Source organism: Chinchilla lanigera, unplaced genomic scaffold (genome assembly GCF_000276665.1).
Source record: "Chinchilla lanigera isolate Chin_1 unplaced genomic scaffold, ChiLan1.0 scaffold00036, whole genome shotgun sequence".
Lineage (NCBI taxonomy): Eukaryota > Metazoa > Chordata > Mammalia > Rodentia > Chinchillidae > Chinchilla > Chinchilla lanigera.
The window spans coordinates 15,933,443-15,949,064 of record NW_004955437.1 but is presented as its reverse complement, the minus strand read 5'-3'; the positions used below and the strand labels follow the sequence as shown (position 1 = coordinate 15,949,064).

At 40.0% G+C, this 15,622-nt stretch overlaps 1 protein-coding gene across 1 annotated transcript in view; it reads left to right on the top strand.

Moving 5' to 3' along the window:
• Positions 1-15,622, top strand: part of LOC102024845 (chromosome unknown open reading frame, human C10orf11) — a 494,818-nt gene that overhangs the window by 224,150 nt on the left and 255,046 nt on the right. The gene's annotated exons all lie outside the window — the stretch shown is intronic.

Genomic DNA, 15,622 nt, shown 5'->3' with positions numbered 1-15,622 from the left:
CTCCCCTAGACTTTCTGCAGTATCTGAAGATTTGGCACAAAAGTCATTGCACTAGCATGCCTTTCATTGCTTTTTGTTTGTCTCTATGAAGAATAAAATGATTTTATTGTGCAAAATAAAATTTCAAAGACTTAGATCATAAAGTCTAGGGCCAACTCAAATCAAAAGTAACTCTTAATGAACACTACCAAACAAGGAGTCTACAGCCATTCTTTAAATCAACAAAGATTTATGAGAGCATTTGGCTATTGTGTACTGCCTTCCCATCTGTTGGCAATTGTACCTAGAATTTCAGAAGCACTGATACAGAGAGATGACTTCCTGCTATTAGTAGCCTACAGCTAACTGTCTCAGTGTTGAGTACCTGATGTATACTGACATTCCTACATGTGGCTACATATCATTTCTACTCAGCACCCAGGCATTGACAGGAAGAGCAAGCATCACTTCCCATCCGACCAAACCAGGGAAGTACATCTTTCCTCCACCAAGGAGATGGAATATGCACCAGATGATATGGCCCACTAGGTAGGCATGGACAGTGCATACAGTAGCTTTAAAGCAGCATTGAGCAAAATAGATTTAAATCATTCTGCAAGAAATAAATCCTAACAATGGCTACATTGAGCCGAATGAAATGAAGCTCAAAAAAGAATTGATTAGGAAGTATACCAAATGGAATAAAATGTAGCAGAAAGGCACATATTAGAGAGAATAAAGTACATTTCCGTTTGAAGGGTATTGAATTTACTAAGATACAACTGACCGGCTATAAAGCAAATGAATAAAATATGTAGCCAAGTCAGATGGACAGTCAAGGGGAGTAGGTTAATATAGATCTATCGTTTCATGGGATCAGTTTCATCTGTACAGTTCTGTGACTCACTGTGTAATTTCTCTAGATCTCCCAAGAAAATCTGGGGCTTTACCTGATTCCTGACAGAGAGAATTTATCTTAAAAGGGACATATGATTAATTGAAAATTAATTGGAAATGGGATATTGTTTGTTGGCTTGCCTTGGTTCAGAGAGCCATAATGATTTTCTGGAACACGAAGAGGACTTTACATCAAATTGCAGTGGAGTATCACATTGCAGCCTATTTAATTATCTTTTCTTCCAATGAAAAGTTATTTCTGTCCTGTCAGTGTGCTGAAAGTCTCAGTGCCATCTACTATCTCAATTTATCTTTCTTTAAAAGTTGGAAGCTTTAGGTAAATCTTAATATCACCTTGCTGAGAATTTTCTCCTGTGTGCAGGAATATTAACTTCTGATATGCTTCAGTCTGGATCTTTTAGAGAATTTTCATTATATAAAGGAATCTCAGCACTAATGAAGATTTTCCCAGGGTTATTTGCAAGGGCAGAAGAGGGAGGGTCTGCTCCAAGGGGATGCACAATAAGAGGATGCACTTTGTGTGGGAAATTCTTAAACAATAATGAACCCACCTAAAATTGAGTGTAAAAGGGATGACCAAAATAAATAGTGAATTTTTAAATTTTTAAAAAAGTATTACAGTAAAAGGCACATTGCCATTAATCCCCATCAGAATACTCACCCACACTGTGATCACACTTGTCCCATTGTTCTTGTCACTTTCTGAAGCAGTTCTGGGCGTCCTCCTTCATCAGTGTCTTTACAAGGTGTCATAAAAAATATGGCCGCCAAATGCCATCCCTAGAAAGTCAGGCTCATGAAAACAGTATGGTGTGACCTCATTTACCTTATTCACCATATCTGGCACTGTGCGACTTCTAGCTCTTCCTCCGAATTCAAAGGACTATGAAAAGCAAACGTTTTGAATTGATTCAGGATATTGAGGCAGCCACAAAAGTGCAACCAAAAATATTCATGAAATAGGACTTAGTATTTCAAGCAAGGGGGAGAATATCGATAGGTATGAATGGCAAGTGTATTTTCTGTAATGACTTCAAAAATGTAAATATCCACCATATTTTTGGCCACACCACATATGTTTGATTATCAGCATGCAGGGGCAGTTCAAACAATGAAAGTAATAAAATACTACTCTCTGAGGGGAAAATTTTTGCCTGAGTTCTGGATTTATGCTGTCAGTTCTGATTATTTTACTAATATTTACTAATTGTCATTGGTATTTACTGTACTTTAGCATACTTTTAAAGCTTTTCTTAATACACACTGTGTTCTGGGTGGAAGTTAATTTGGAGAACTCCCAGCTCTGTAGGAAATCTCAGCACATGTGAATTCAGTTTTGTGTATTCAAGAATCAATTCATAGAGTTACAGATGTTCTTTGGCTCTGTTGGGGTTACCTCCTGATTAAACCCCTCATAAATTGAAAATATCATAAGTCAAAACTATACTTACTATATCTTACCTACTAGGCATCATAGTTCAGCCAAGCCTACTCTAAACCACCTTAGAAGCTTGCATTAGCTTATAGCTGGGCAAAATCGTGCACTACAAACCCTATTTTATACAAGAATGTTGAATATCTCATGTAATTTATTGAAAAGATCAAAACTCAAAATTTGGTTTCTATTGAGTGCATATTTCTCTCATGCTATTGTAAAGTTGAAAAACCCTACATCAAGCCATCATAAGTCAGGCATGGAGATTGTATACTGGAGATTGTATTGGCACAAGCTGGGTCTTGGTAGCATATACTTCTGCATTTAACCAAGACATCTGCAATAGGCAGTCATAATGATTGAACAGTGGAAAAGAAGATCTTGAATTATTTTAATTCTATCATTCTGTGAGACTGTTTGGAGCATTTACTTGTATTTAATATTTAAAGCAATAAAACGTAGGGCCTTAGGTATAACTCAGTGGTACAGCGGTTGCTTCACATGTGTGAATTTCATCTCTGGCACCACCATTAAAACAAGGAAATATAAACCATGAATGCTGCTATTTTTCTTGGGTATTTGCAATTTTTAGTTCATCCAGGAAATGTTCTAATGCATGTGAATAATTTCTTTAAAAATTTAATTTCCTTTTTAATTGTTATTTAGTAAACAAAGTTTAGAAAAGTATTCCTAGTCATTATGTGCTTATCAGTGAAAAGAATTTTGTTTTAGGAAGTGGGGTTGTTCATAGTGATCGGTTCTAGATACACCTGGTATAGTGCTGATTATATTATTCTTTTGGTTATAAATGATATAAACTCAATCCTGATTGATGAAGGAATACTATACAGTTTAGTACTTGGTCAGTTAGATTTGTTTTGCAGCAAATCATCACAAACAATTTATGGCTTAAAATAACAGTTTTTCATTAGATCAGAATCTTGTGGGTTGGGTACATGGTTCTTATCTGTTCTGGCTCTGCTAGGCCTGGACACCCACGAATGTTCTCCCTTGTCTGGGACTTCAGCTGAGATGGCTGGAATAGTTCTCCATGTTGTCACTCTTCCTGGGAAGCTGGCCTGCTCACCTGATAGGTGAAGGACACCACAGTGCTGAATACGCTTTAAGCTTTTACTTGCATAACATTTATTAATGACTCATTGATCAGAACGACTTGTGTGGCCACCCCCATTCCAGAGATGGAAAAACAGACTCTACCAACTGGTGGAGAGCATGAAGGTCACACTGCAAAAGGGAGAATAAACAAGGATACCAGGAATTGTCACAGCCCTTTACTTGTGAATAAATACCTCTACCCGCAAGGGTTGTATTAGCTTCAAGTGTTCAAATAAGACCTGCAGTAATTTCTGTATTCACATTTCCTTTAGGCTTCCCAATGCAGTGTGGTTTGGTTTCGGTAAGATAGCCCCATGTCAGCTGAAGCCTTGCTCCTCACCAGCTTAGTAGCCCCAATAGAAAGAATGCTCTTTTCTAATAGTTCAAATAGGGTTGCAAGACTGCTTTTCATTGGCTGGATTTGAATTGCATTCCAATCATGAATCCATCACTTGGGTCAGACCTGCACCTGGTACAGGGCCGGCTTTATCTGGACATAGGAAATGAAAGGTCGGAATAGATACGGGTTCTCAAAAAGAAAAAGTCTCACCGGCTATTGATGGAAGGAGACAGATACAAGGCTGGACAAGCAAAAACAAGAGCCTTGGACCCACCGACTCACCGTACTCATATGCAGCATCACAGCAGTAAAGGAATTAGACTTGGGCTTATTGGCTTAGGCATTCTATCTTGTAAACTTACTTCTCATAGCCTGGGAAAAGCAAAACAAATGCCTTCAATGATGGGTCTGGAAGTTGGACTTTCAATAATTATTCTGCATATTTTTTTACAGTCATGTGTGAACGCATTTCACCACACATTTGTAAAGGTAAATAGCACTGCTTTTATGATGAAGTCATCATGTGAATGTTCTTATATGTCAAGTGTGCACAACATGTGGAATATGACCCAGCACCAGAAATTGAAAACAACATAGATTTAAGGTGTTGAATCTGAGGAAGGAGAAAAATGTTAATCGGAGAACAAAAATGTTGATGGTAGTAATGATGCATTCAGATATGACTGAAACATCCACCCTCGGTGTTAACCCTCTCATCACCAGGCCTTATTGTTTGAGAGGTGAATCACAGCAGAGTGGGATAGAGGGAAACACACTTCCTCGGTATTCAGGTTTAAGCCCTGGCACTGCTACTCGTAAAGTTGTAAGTCCCTTCCCCCTTTGGGGGCCCAGTTTCATTATCCATAAGTATAAGGAGGGACAGGATAGCTGGCCTTAAGAGCCTCTACTGACTCATATATTCTGTCCCCTGCATTTTCTGTGGTTACTTTTGGGTCCTTCACCATTTTTCTTCTGTGTAGCTTCTTTCTCTCTTGGCTTAGAGAATGTGCATTGTCCTTTTTCTTCTCTGTGGATTCTTCCCTAAGCTTCCAAATCCATAGCTTATGGGTATTAAATTCTGCTAGTCTTCAGTTTCCTCCCCAAAGAGAACCCTTGGGAAAAATTCATGCTTTCCAGCAAGTTACTCAAAAGTAGAGTTGGTCACTGTGACTTGTGACCAACCGTTTGCACCACTGATCCTGCTTTGTAGTGCATTCCTACTGGCACAGTCTTGCTAAAGGCTGTTTGAGCTTCCTTAAACCCTCAGAACCCATTTTCTTTACAGAATATGCAATCATCCCTTGCTATTGTGGGGAATTTGTTTTGGGATCCCCATGGATACCCAAGTTCTTAGATGCTTAGGTCTTTTATATGAAATTACAGAGTGTTTGCAAATCAACTGCACATATCCTCCCAGATATTTTAAATCATCTCTAGATCGTGTGGTGGTCATGTTTCTCTTTTGTGCCTTTTGGACATCAGGAAGATGTTCTTTCCACAGCACATTGCTCAAGCTTCTACATAACTCATCTCACATATTTACAATGTTTTTCTTCCCCACTGCACTGTGAGCCTGAGTAGGGCATGTTCATTCTTGAAGCTTTTGTTCATCATTGGATCGCTACCAACTAGCACAGCACTTGCTAGGTGGTAACACTCACTGTGTGCTCAAATAAGAGACAAGTGTGTGGGGTTAGGATATGTGTAGTGAGAAAGTGTAAATGTCAGAAGAAAGAAGTAAGTTGATGTTGTTGATAGATAATTCTGATAGCTATGATTGTAATTCTGATAGCTATGATTGTAACTCGGAGGACCTCCTTTGTGGTAGTGGCAGAATTTCTCTAATAGGTTTTAAACCTATAGGTTTAAAAACGGGTGGAGAGCTGGGCACGGTGGGGCACGCCTATGATCCCAGCACTCGGGAGGCTGAGGCAGGAGGATCATTGTGAGTTCAAGACCAGCCTGGGGCTACAAAGTGAACTCAAGGCCAGCCTGAACTGCAAAGTGAGACCCTGTCTAAAAAAAAAAAAAAAAAAAGAAAAAGAAAAAAAGGAACAGAGAGCTCTAGTCAGCCATCTCGGACTCTTTCTTTCCCATCATAATGATGGATTGACTCCCATCACGACACACCCATAGGTTAGCTTCCAAGGACAGAATATCTTACTGCTATTTGGAAGTAACCAGGTCTCTGAAGGAAATCTGGTTCCCCACTTTTGTTCCTCCTTTAGCAGCAGTGACTTCATTTGGCTTTGATGTTGGATGGCAGCGTGTTGCAATGTATTTTCCATTGGCAAGACGGGTGCTCATTTTGGTTTGAAGAGTGTCAGCTGAGAGAATTTGAATTGGCTTGATCAGTCTCAGGATATCTGCCCAGTCGGTAACTGAGTGCAGATTTTGCTCCCCTAAATCCCAGAAGCTTTGTTCTATTGGAAAGGGACACGTTCCCACTTCTTCTACCTACTCTGCTTCTTATTTCTTAGGAAGGAGCCCTGAGTGCTGAAGAAGGTACTCGCTGAAACACATAAGACCTATTTTCAGATACCTTGGAGAGAGGAAAATGTAATGGGACACTGTAGAAATATGGAAAATGGAGAGAGATAAGAATCATGCCCCGTACTTAACCTTTCAGACTCATCCTTGCCACTTTCTGTGTGAAATTCAGTAAATTAAATCAGCTGCCCTTAACTGGGAACTGTCGGTGACAGCCCAGCCCTTCACTGTGGTATCATGGACAGATATTCAGCTTTCAAGACAGGAGCCTGACACCTTTCCAAAGTGAAGGGACCCATGGCAATTTTAAACATTCCGACCATATTAATTCTAGTGACAGTTATCCTTTAAGTCATTTGGAAGGGATTCCCTCTTTTCACCTTTCATAATTTATATTTGATCCTTGTGACCTCTGGAACCTATGCAGGGGCAGTGTGTGTGTGTGTGTGTGTGTGTGTGTGTGTGTGTGTGTGTGTGAACAGCAGGAGGGAGAAGTGGGAAATTGGTGACATGGTCATGTTCATGTCTTTGCCCATCTCTTAGCCGTTCCTGTATTTTATTCATGTTGCCAGGGAGAAACCTCACATTTCCAAAAGACAGGCTGCCTAGTTTTGAGTTCTTTCTTTGAGGGTAGTGTGGCATTGTTGCTCTTGAACTCAGGCTGAAAGCGTAGTGTCACCCATCAAGCATTAGCAATGGGGACATTGAGAATCAGTCCCAGGCTCCATGGTTCTTGGCAAACACCCTTGAACACCGGTTGATAAAGTCACTGGTCTTTACACGCTCAGACTCAGAGCAGCCAGCTTCTCTGTCCCGGAAGCCCTCTGGACCCTGTGCAGTTCTCCAGCTGTAGGTCCACTCCTGGAGCATGCGCCCTACTCCTGCAGGGACGGGCAGTGTGTGATGTCAGTAATGAGCACACGGAGGGTGGTTGTGGAGCCGAATGTCTATGCCGCAGAGAGGGTGGGAGACCTATCACAGCAGATCCTTGGGGCTCTTCAAGGTGACAGTGTATGGATAGCACTGTGGGTAAGGAGTCCTACCTTTAGCTTTCCATATATGTTGCTTATTGTTGTTACTGCTTCCATATGTAGGAAACTATATTAGCTCAGGCATCCACAATAACTTGATAGATGAACCAGAAGACTGATGTATTATCTGCTTTGGGGTGAGGGATGGTAGGCAGGGGCCTACAAACTATGCCCATCTGTTTTCTAGGGCCCTTCTCTTGGAATTGTGCTAGGATGAGCAGCTTGTCGACTAACCAGCTGCATGACTTCTAAGTGGGCATAGATGATGACAGAGTTGTTAAGGTTATAAGCCAGACTACCTGGATTTTGAATCCTGGCACTGATTCTTTTCTTATTTTATTTTTTTTAATTTTAAAGAGAAAAAATAAAACAAAATTTCAAAATGAGATAATAGTAGGGTAACAATGATTAATAGATCACGTATGGTTATCTTTAAATTAAATAGAGTACAAGATATAGGCATTTAATTGTCCATATAATATTAGCACAAACCTTTCAATGAACTAAGAGAAATTAGTAGTATAACTATCTTGTACATATATAACATATATATGCATATATAATTTTTCCTTTTCCTTTCCTTCTTTTCTCCTTTCCTCCAGCCCACTTTGTTTCCTTTTGAACAGCTTCTTCCCATCTTACAATATCTATTGTATATTTTGCATTTTATTTACTCTTTCCACTTCTCACATGAGGGAGGCAATACAATGTTTGCACATGTGTGTCTGGTTTATTTTGCTTATGAGTATGTTCTCGAGTTGCAGCCATTTATCTATGACAGTTTCCAGTTTATCCTTCTTTATGACTGAGTAGTATTCCATTGTAAAACAGACCACATCTTTTTTATTCATTCCTTATTTGGTGGGCATTTGAGTTATTTCCAAGATCTAGCTATTACAAATTGTGCTGCTATAAACATGAGTGCACATATATATCACTGTGGTATAATGTTTTTAATTCTTCTAGGAAGATACCCAGCAGGGTAATAGCTAGATTAAATGGGACCTCCAATCCTGGTTTTGTGAGGAATCTCCACACTGATTTCCACAGTGGCTGCACTAGTCTACACTTCCACCAACAGTGGAGAAGAGTTCTTTTTTGCCACAGCCCCTCCAGCATTTATTTGTTGATTTCCTGATGATAGCTATTTTTTCTGGAGGTGACATGGAATCTCAGTGTTGCTTTAATTTGCATCTTCTGAATGAATATTGAAAGTTTTTTTCATATATTTATTTGCTGTTTGTATTTCTTCATCTTAAAAATATGTATCTATCTCTGATGCCTGTCTTTGGATTGGTCTTTAAATTTGGGAGGTCTGGTTTTTTTTGAGTTCTTCATATATTCTTGATAGTAATCCTTTGTCTGAGGAACACTGACACTGATTCTTAATTCTTATGTGATCACTGGCCAGTAATTTAACTCTCTTTAAACCTTGGTGAACTGGTGTAGAAAATGAGATAGTAAGAGTATTTACCCCCCCCCCCCCGGGGGCGGTTGAAAGGACCCAACAGGGTGGCAGAAAGGTGTATCAGAATGCTTGGCACATACTACATGTATAATAAATATTAATGTTTGTATTAATAATGTAGGAATAATAAATATTTTTGATTCCTAACAAAGGTAATTGGATATTTTTGCAGGCTGTTTCATCCTTTAATCATAGAATCTGGGGACTTAGACCTGCATCTTCGAGGTATACTCCTTCACAGAAATAGGATTACCTGCTAGCTGTGGAAGGCACGCTGATAAATTTTTATTCTTTGGCCTTTCTTTAAACTCTATGTTATTTTGTATGTGTTTAGAAGTATATATTTAAGTACCATTGATAAGATGTTTGGTATATGGTACCCTTCACCATGGTAACTAATTTAGTTCTCAGACTTCCTGTTTGAGAAAGGAATGATTATTTCTATTTTTTCAGATTGGAAAACTAAGCTACAGGGAAGTAATAAAAGTTACCAAGTAGTAAAACTAGAGTAGAAGCTTAGGTCTATTAAATTCAGTGTCTTTCTATATCATGCTGCCTTTTCATTTATTATCAGTTGGACCTCAAATTAGTTAGGTCATTACTAACTATATTTTGTTATAATATGAACTGTGCATGAGTTTTGAGAAATGCCCTAGTATTTTAACTTAAATCGAGTGGGTGACAATTTGAAACTTGGTTTCCACATTCCATACATTAGCATTTGGAAATTAGAGCTACAAGGGGAAATCAGTTTGCTTTGATTGTGGAGAACAGTGAAGCTCTGGGTGATGATCTGTATTGACGTGGCACAAGAGAGAGCTCGTAACAGGAAACGAGACAGGTGGGACACAGTATCAAGAAAGTCTTGGTAAGGTCAAATTTTTTAACTCACTTCCCTTAGGTGGAGCCAAGAAAGTCAAGTCTTCCCATGCAGGAGCTCCTCAGGCGCACAGTGGATCAGATGATGTGAGAGAGAATTATATTCCCACTGTCAATAAGAATTTCCATATGTCACCATACAAAGCCTTCTGTTTCTCAGAGAATATTCTTAACTCCATGCACATAATATTGTCTTTAAGTAGCTTTACTGAGATATAATTCACATGCCATGAAATTCACCCATTTAAAGTATACAATTCAGTGAGTTTTAGCATTTCACATTGTTAATTTTTTGAACTGTGACACTATATACAACATAAAATTTGCCACTTTTAAATGTAACCATGTTTAAATGTACCACTCTGCGGCATTAATCATATTCATGATGTCTTACAAGCATCACCAGCTTCCTTTTCCAAAACTTTTTCGTCACCCACCCAACAAAAACTGTTATTGTTATTAAGCAATAACTTCCATCTTTGGCTATAGATCTTATAAAGGAACTTGTTCTGTGACAAGTGTTTCATTTGACAAAACCAACTAGGAAAATGTTTTGAGGATACAGTAAAACCATAGTCTGCAAGCATAATTCATTCTGGAAACATGCTTGTAATCCAAAGCATATGTCAAAATGAATTTTCCTATAAGAAATAATGAAAACTCAGATGATCCATTCCACAACTCAAAAAATTCATATAAGAATGAGTACAATACAGTAATATAATACAAAATTATAAAGAAAATACAAGCTATAAAGAAAAATAAACAAATTAACCTGTACTTACCTTTGAAAACTTTACTGGCTGGTGTGAGAGAGACAAGAGAGAGGAGGGTTGTTGTATAGGACAACTTTCACTCTAACGAACTAAATCACTATTATCTATGGCTAATGAAGTCTTTTTTCTTTTTGTGCAACTTTAGCAAGGAACCCATCCAATGACGTTTTTGCCTCCTTTTGAAGATTTCAAGAAAATGTGACATTGCATTGTTGTTAAATAGATTGATCACTTGTACTGCTACAGTCCTTTTTGAATTGTGCCTTTCTACAAAATTTTGCACTGTTTCCCACAATTTGTACATCTCTCCAATCCCATTTGAAGAGAAGGATTCCTCTGTCATTTTCTTCTTCTCCTGTGCAAGCGAGATCTCTATAACCCCTTGCTGCTGGGAGTCAGTCACCCACAATCCCGGTGGCAGTGAGACAGTGAGAATGAGAAACCATTGGCTAGGTTATGTTCCTAGGGCATTCAGTGTCCTGCACCACTCATAATCCAAGACGTTGCTTGTTTATCAAGTTAAAAGGTACTAGAAATGTTTGCTTGTCTTGCGGAACACTTGCGGAACAAATTACTCACAATCCAAGGTTTTACTGTATTTACAAAATTGTACTTCCTGATCTACAGACACTTGTGTTACAGTTTGCTTTGTGTCTTTCTCAAAATCAGTTCACTTCTAAAAAAAAAAAATTAAATTCCTACTTTATCTCATCCTAGGGAATCTTCCCATAATTAATTGACATAAATACTGCCTATTGCTACTAAACTGACTTAAACATACCTATCTCCTAAAATCCTAACTCAGGGGCTGGGGATTAAGCTCAGCGGCACAGTGCCTGCCTGGCAAGCACAAGATCATGAGTTCGATTCCCGGTACTGGAAGAAAAACAACAAAAAAAAACCACACATAAAATCCTAACTCAGCCTCAAACAGGATGTAGAGCATTTCCCTCATGCCAAACTTGAAGAAAGCGTTTTCATGTAAATACTGGAATAAATGCTGAATGCTCCATGGCGTGCGAGCTGCAGAAGATAAGAGATGTGACAAATATACTCTGGTAGGAAGTCTTACAGTAACCTATATAGTAGGGTCAGGTGCTGGGTAAAGACTCCTAATCAGCTGTCTGGTTCTGACATAGTCTTCTGTGCTTTAGCTTTCTCTTAAGCAGATTAAAATCAATCATCATCTTCCTGTCCACTGAATGTAGGACTTCTTGGGTATTTCCCTCCTGTATGCAGGAATGTGAGACCTGGCGCATATTTCTGCACTTTATTCTATGGGACTGTAGAGAAGTGATTTCCTTTTCTTTGGCTCCGTAGTATTTACACCCTCTCCTCTTTTGATTTTCTCACCCCCATTATGTTAGACCAAGCTCCATCTGATATAACTCTTAATGATTTCATGTTTAAGGAAACATTAGGCGCGGCTGCATCAAGGACATCACTTACCTTCGTTTAGAATTACGGGCATCTGCACTGTGTCCATTTCTAGCTGCGATAAAATGGCAGTAAATCAGAAAAATGCCATGCTGCTTAGAGCTTTGAGAATGAGCTCTGGAGCATTCTGCTTACAGGGATATTGGCTTGTCAGGAGTAAATCAGCTCTGTCCTTACGCCCCCACTGCATCAGGGAAATCTTTGACTTTGTGGGATGGGCTTGATTAGTCAGTCAATCTCTCCCTCCCCTCCTTGGAGGTTGAGAGTGTATCTCTCCCTTGTTTTCTCCCTGCATGTTTTGTGAGCTTATTGGCCCCCTAGGTTTTATTGCCAACCACAGCTTAGCCCTTGTCAGAGAGATTATTATATGAACTCTGGGTGACTTCTGACTGCACAAGGGCCCTGGATTTACATTTTTGCATTCCAAAGTCAGGAATATAAATGACTAATGGAACACTAGGCCACGGAATATTTATATATCTATTTTGAAATTTACATTTCTCCCTTTCTTATGATGGGGTTTGATGCTCTCAGGTCAGAGTTGATGGGCCGGTAGCATCGGTGGTGGCGTAAAGCAATCGTCTGGGGAAAGTGCTTCCCAGCCCCCGTAGTGCACGGTGATGTGCTGCAGGTTATTATGCCTGCAATTCAGCGGTAATCGAACCCCCCATCTCCTTGGCCCTCTCCCCGCTTCCCTTTTATGATGTCCAATAAATTTTACATGCTCCAATTTGCCTCATCCACCAACCTAATACTATTTGAATTAAGAGTCTCTTCCGTAGCTTTCAACAATGGAAACTTTGCTTTCTCCAACCAAATTATTCATAAAGGCCACTCATGAATGTACCAGAAAGCGGGGCCATCTGTGCAGATATGGACGGTGCACAACTTGCTGGTCTGGAGAGAAGACAGGATTGTGGGGTTGTCGAACTTGATGACTGCTTGATATATTGAGATAGAAGAGAGTCTGTAGCTGTGCTATAAGTTATCTTGGATGAATGGGCTCTGTTAGATTAAGAACTTTTTAAAAAGTGATGCACACACTTAAAGGTTTGCAGGTCCTGGATGAGAATTATACGAGCAGTAACAATAGCAATAATAGAAACGTTTCTTATGCACTTACTGCAAGTTGAGTTGTTCTGTTATCCATTGTATGCATTAAAAAAATTGTGACAACCTCCTGAAATTAGCCATTTTTTTGGGTAAAGCTGCTTATAGAGATGGAAATTAAGGTCCAGAGAGGTTAAGTAAATTTCTTAAGGTTGTCCAGTCTGTAGATGACAGGGGCAAAACCAGGTCTTCTATTTTCTGGCGCATGCTCTTTTTTGATTTTTGTTGTTTTATTAGTCCATGTTTGCAGTACATACTGATTGCATTTCTCATGTGGAGCTGGACATAACATCGCTTACTTTTTTTTCATCCCCTGCCACACCAGTCCCTTCCTGCTTCTTCCACCTCTTGGTCCTCTTCCCATTTGTTTGTAATACTACCCACTACCACCATGTAGGGTGAACCAGAAGCAGCGACCCTGAGGTGAATGTAAGTTTCTCATTACTTCAGGCCACTCACCCCATCAGTCTTTACGATGTATCTACTTCAAGCAGACCCTGTTGTAGACACTGGGGATGAAACAATATAGAGGGCAAGCTGGCCCTACGCTGGTATGGCCGTTATTTTCATAAGTGCAGCCCAACCAAATGCACGGAAACAAACCATGCACTTTCTAACAGGGACTGGTGACTCAAAGAAAATGGGTTGCAGCTGTGTGATAGAAAACGCCCACATGGGAGAGCGGCTCCTTTAGCTAGGATGGTCAATCCAGGCCTCCCTGAGGAGAGAATGTTAGAAGAGAGACCTAAATAATGGAGATCAGCTGGGAGTTGGTTGCACCTAGGGTAGAGCTTAGATAAAGGAAAAGTGAGTGCAAAGACCCAGGGCAGGGAGCAGATCTCGCTTTGGAACCAGGAGAAAACCAGAGTGGCTGAAGCCTGAGTACCCCTGGAGGAAAGGTAGGTGACAGGGCCGGGGGGTTGGCAGACCCCAGATCAAGTATAGCAGGGCAAGGAGTGCGGGTGCCAGGCTGTTTAGTTTGTTTCAAGCCGCATTTTACTGCCTGGAGCCCATTTCCTTTTATGGCCTATCTTCTTTTCCTCCTGCTGTGGCTCCAGTCTTACCTCGTAATGGGCATTTTAATCCTCTCTGTGATGCAGCCCAGTACTTCTCACTGGGCATCTTGCCTTGCTGCAGCGAGTGCAGCATTACAAGAGAACATAGGCAGTCTCCCTCCGAGAGTGGCTTAGAGAGGGAGTGCCGAGTGCAGTCTAAAAGCTCCAATTAAATCAGTGTCCCTGCATATCCTGTCAGCAAAGCAGGGGTCAGCTGCATGCTCCTGACTGACGCCATGATGTACACTTAAGAGTTGTGTGACTTCACAGAAGCAATTAAATCGGCCTGTTTAATCAGTGGTGAGGCCGCCATCAATAATAGTTATTATTTTTATTGATTTGATAAGTGCAGTGAAAATAATCACAAAGCATATCCATCTCTTCCCTTGCCCCATCCTTGGCCAAAATGCTAAAGTCCTAGGCTATTGCTGAACCTAGAATACATTTTTGAATCGTCTCACCCCAGATCTATATACCATTGAAGACTCTTTCCTTATCAAATTCCCTTGCTAAAAGAAAAAACTGTCGATGTTTTTCAATCAAAACTGAAGTTTTCAACTTTCCGGTCCTTTACTGGATGACAAAGTTATGCTCTTAATGGTTAGGAATTAAACATGTATTTTCTCTTTTGGCATTATCAGTCTCCTATGTTTTTTTTTTTGTAGGTCAGTCTGTGATCTCATTTTGGCCAGCTCTGTAGGTTCAGTGGGCATAAAATAAGTGGTGAATATACTCAAACATGCATGGATATTGGATGATGTACTGGAAGAGCTGAATGAAGTCTTCAGAATTTTAGAAGCAACTGCTCCCCACCAGGACTATTATTATCATTCTGTATCTCACTTACACCTTGGCACTTTTGTATATGTCATTATAAAGGTGGGCATGACCTCCCCTCACTTTTTGCCTAGTTAATTCCCTATACCTGCCAGCAACGAAGAGAAACAGACTCAAAATATACCAAAATCGGATAAGAAGGCTATGTTAGATTAGAGAAAAATTTTTAAAAGCAATTCATACTCTTACAAGTCCCCTGGTCCCTGATAGTTTCACTGCTATATAATAAGAATTAATTAATAATTGCAGCAACTTGGAGGACCAGAAGAGTGACGCTTGGTCCATGAGGAAAGAAGGGCCCTTGACTTACATGAGCAATCATCCAGTAAGAAAAATTCAAGTCTTTAAAGGCTCTGTCCCTCTTGTCATCTGCATGAGCCGTGAAAGAACAGGGAGCAATTGTAGGCCTTCCGTTAAGCTCCCCACATAGGGAGGCATGTCATATTTCTCTCATGAACTCATCCAAGGTAAAAAAAATAAAAGTCAGGAACTCTGAGTGACCATCACAGAGTCCCCTCCCCAGAACGTCCCTTGGATTTTTGGCCAACATGCTTTGGAAGAGAAGGCTACCACGTGTCTACTGCGTTTTAACCCTCTTCAATGGACGATGAGCCCCTTGGTGACAAAGCACCCACAGTTCTCCTCCAAGGGACGCTTTGTTTCCAAAACCTCTTATAGCTCTTCAGCAGAACCTGGAAACTGGGCTGTGAGGAGAAATGGCACCTCAGTTTGTGACAGAAGATGTTTGTAT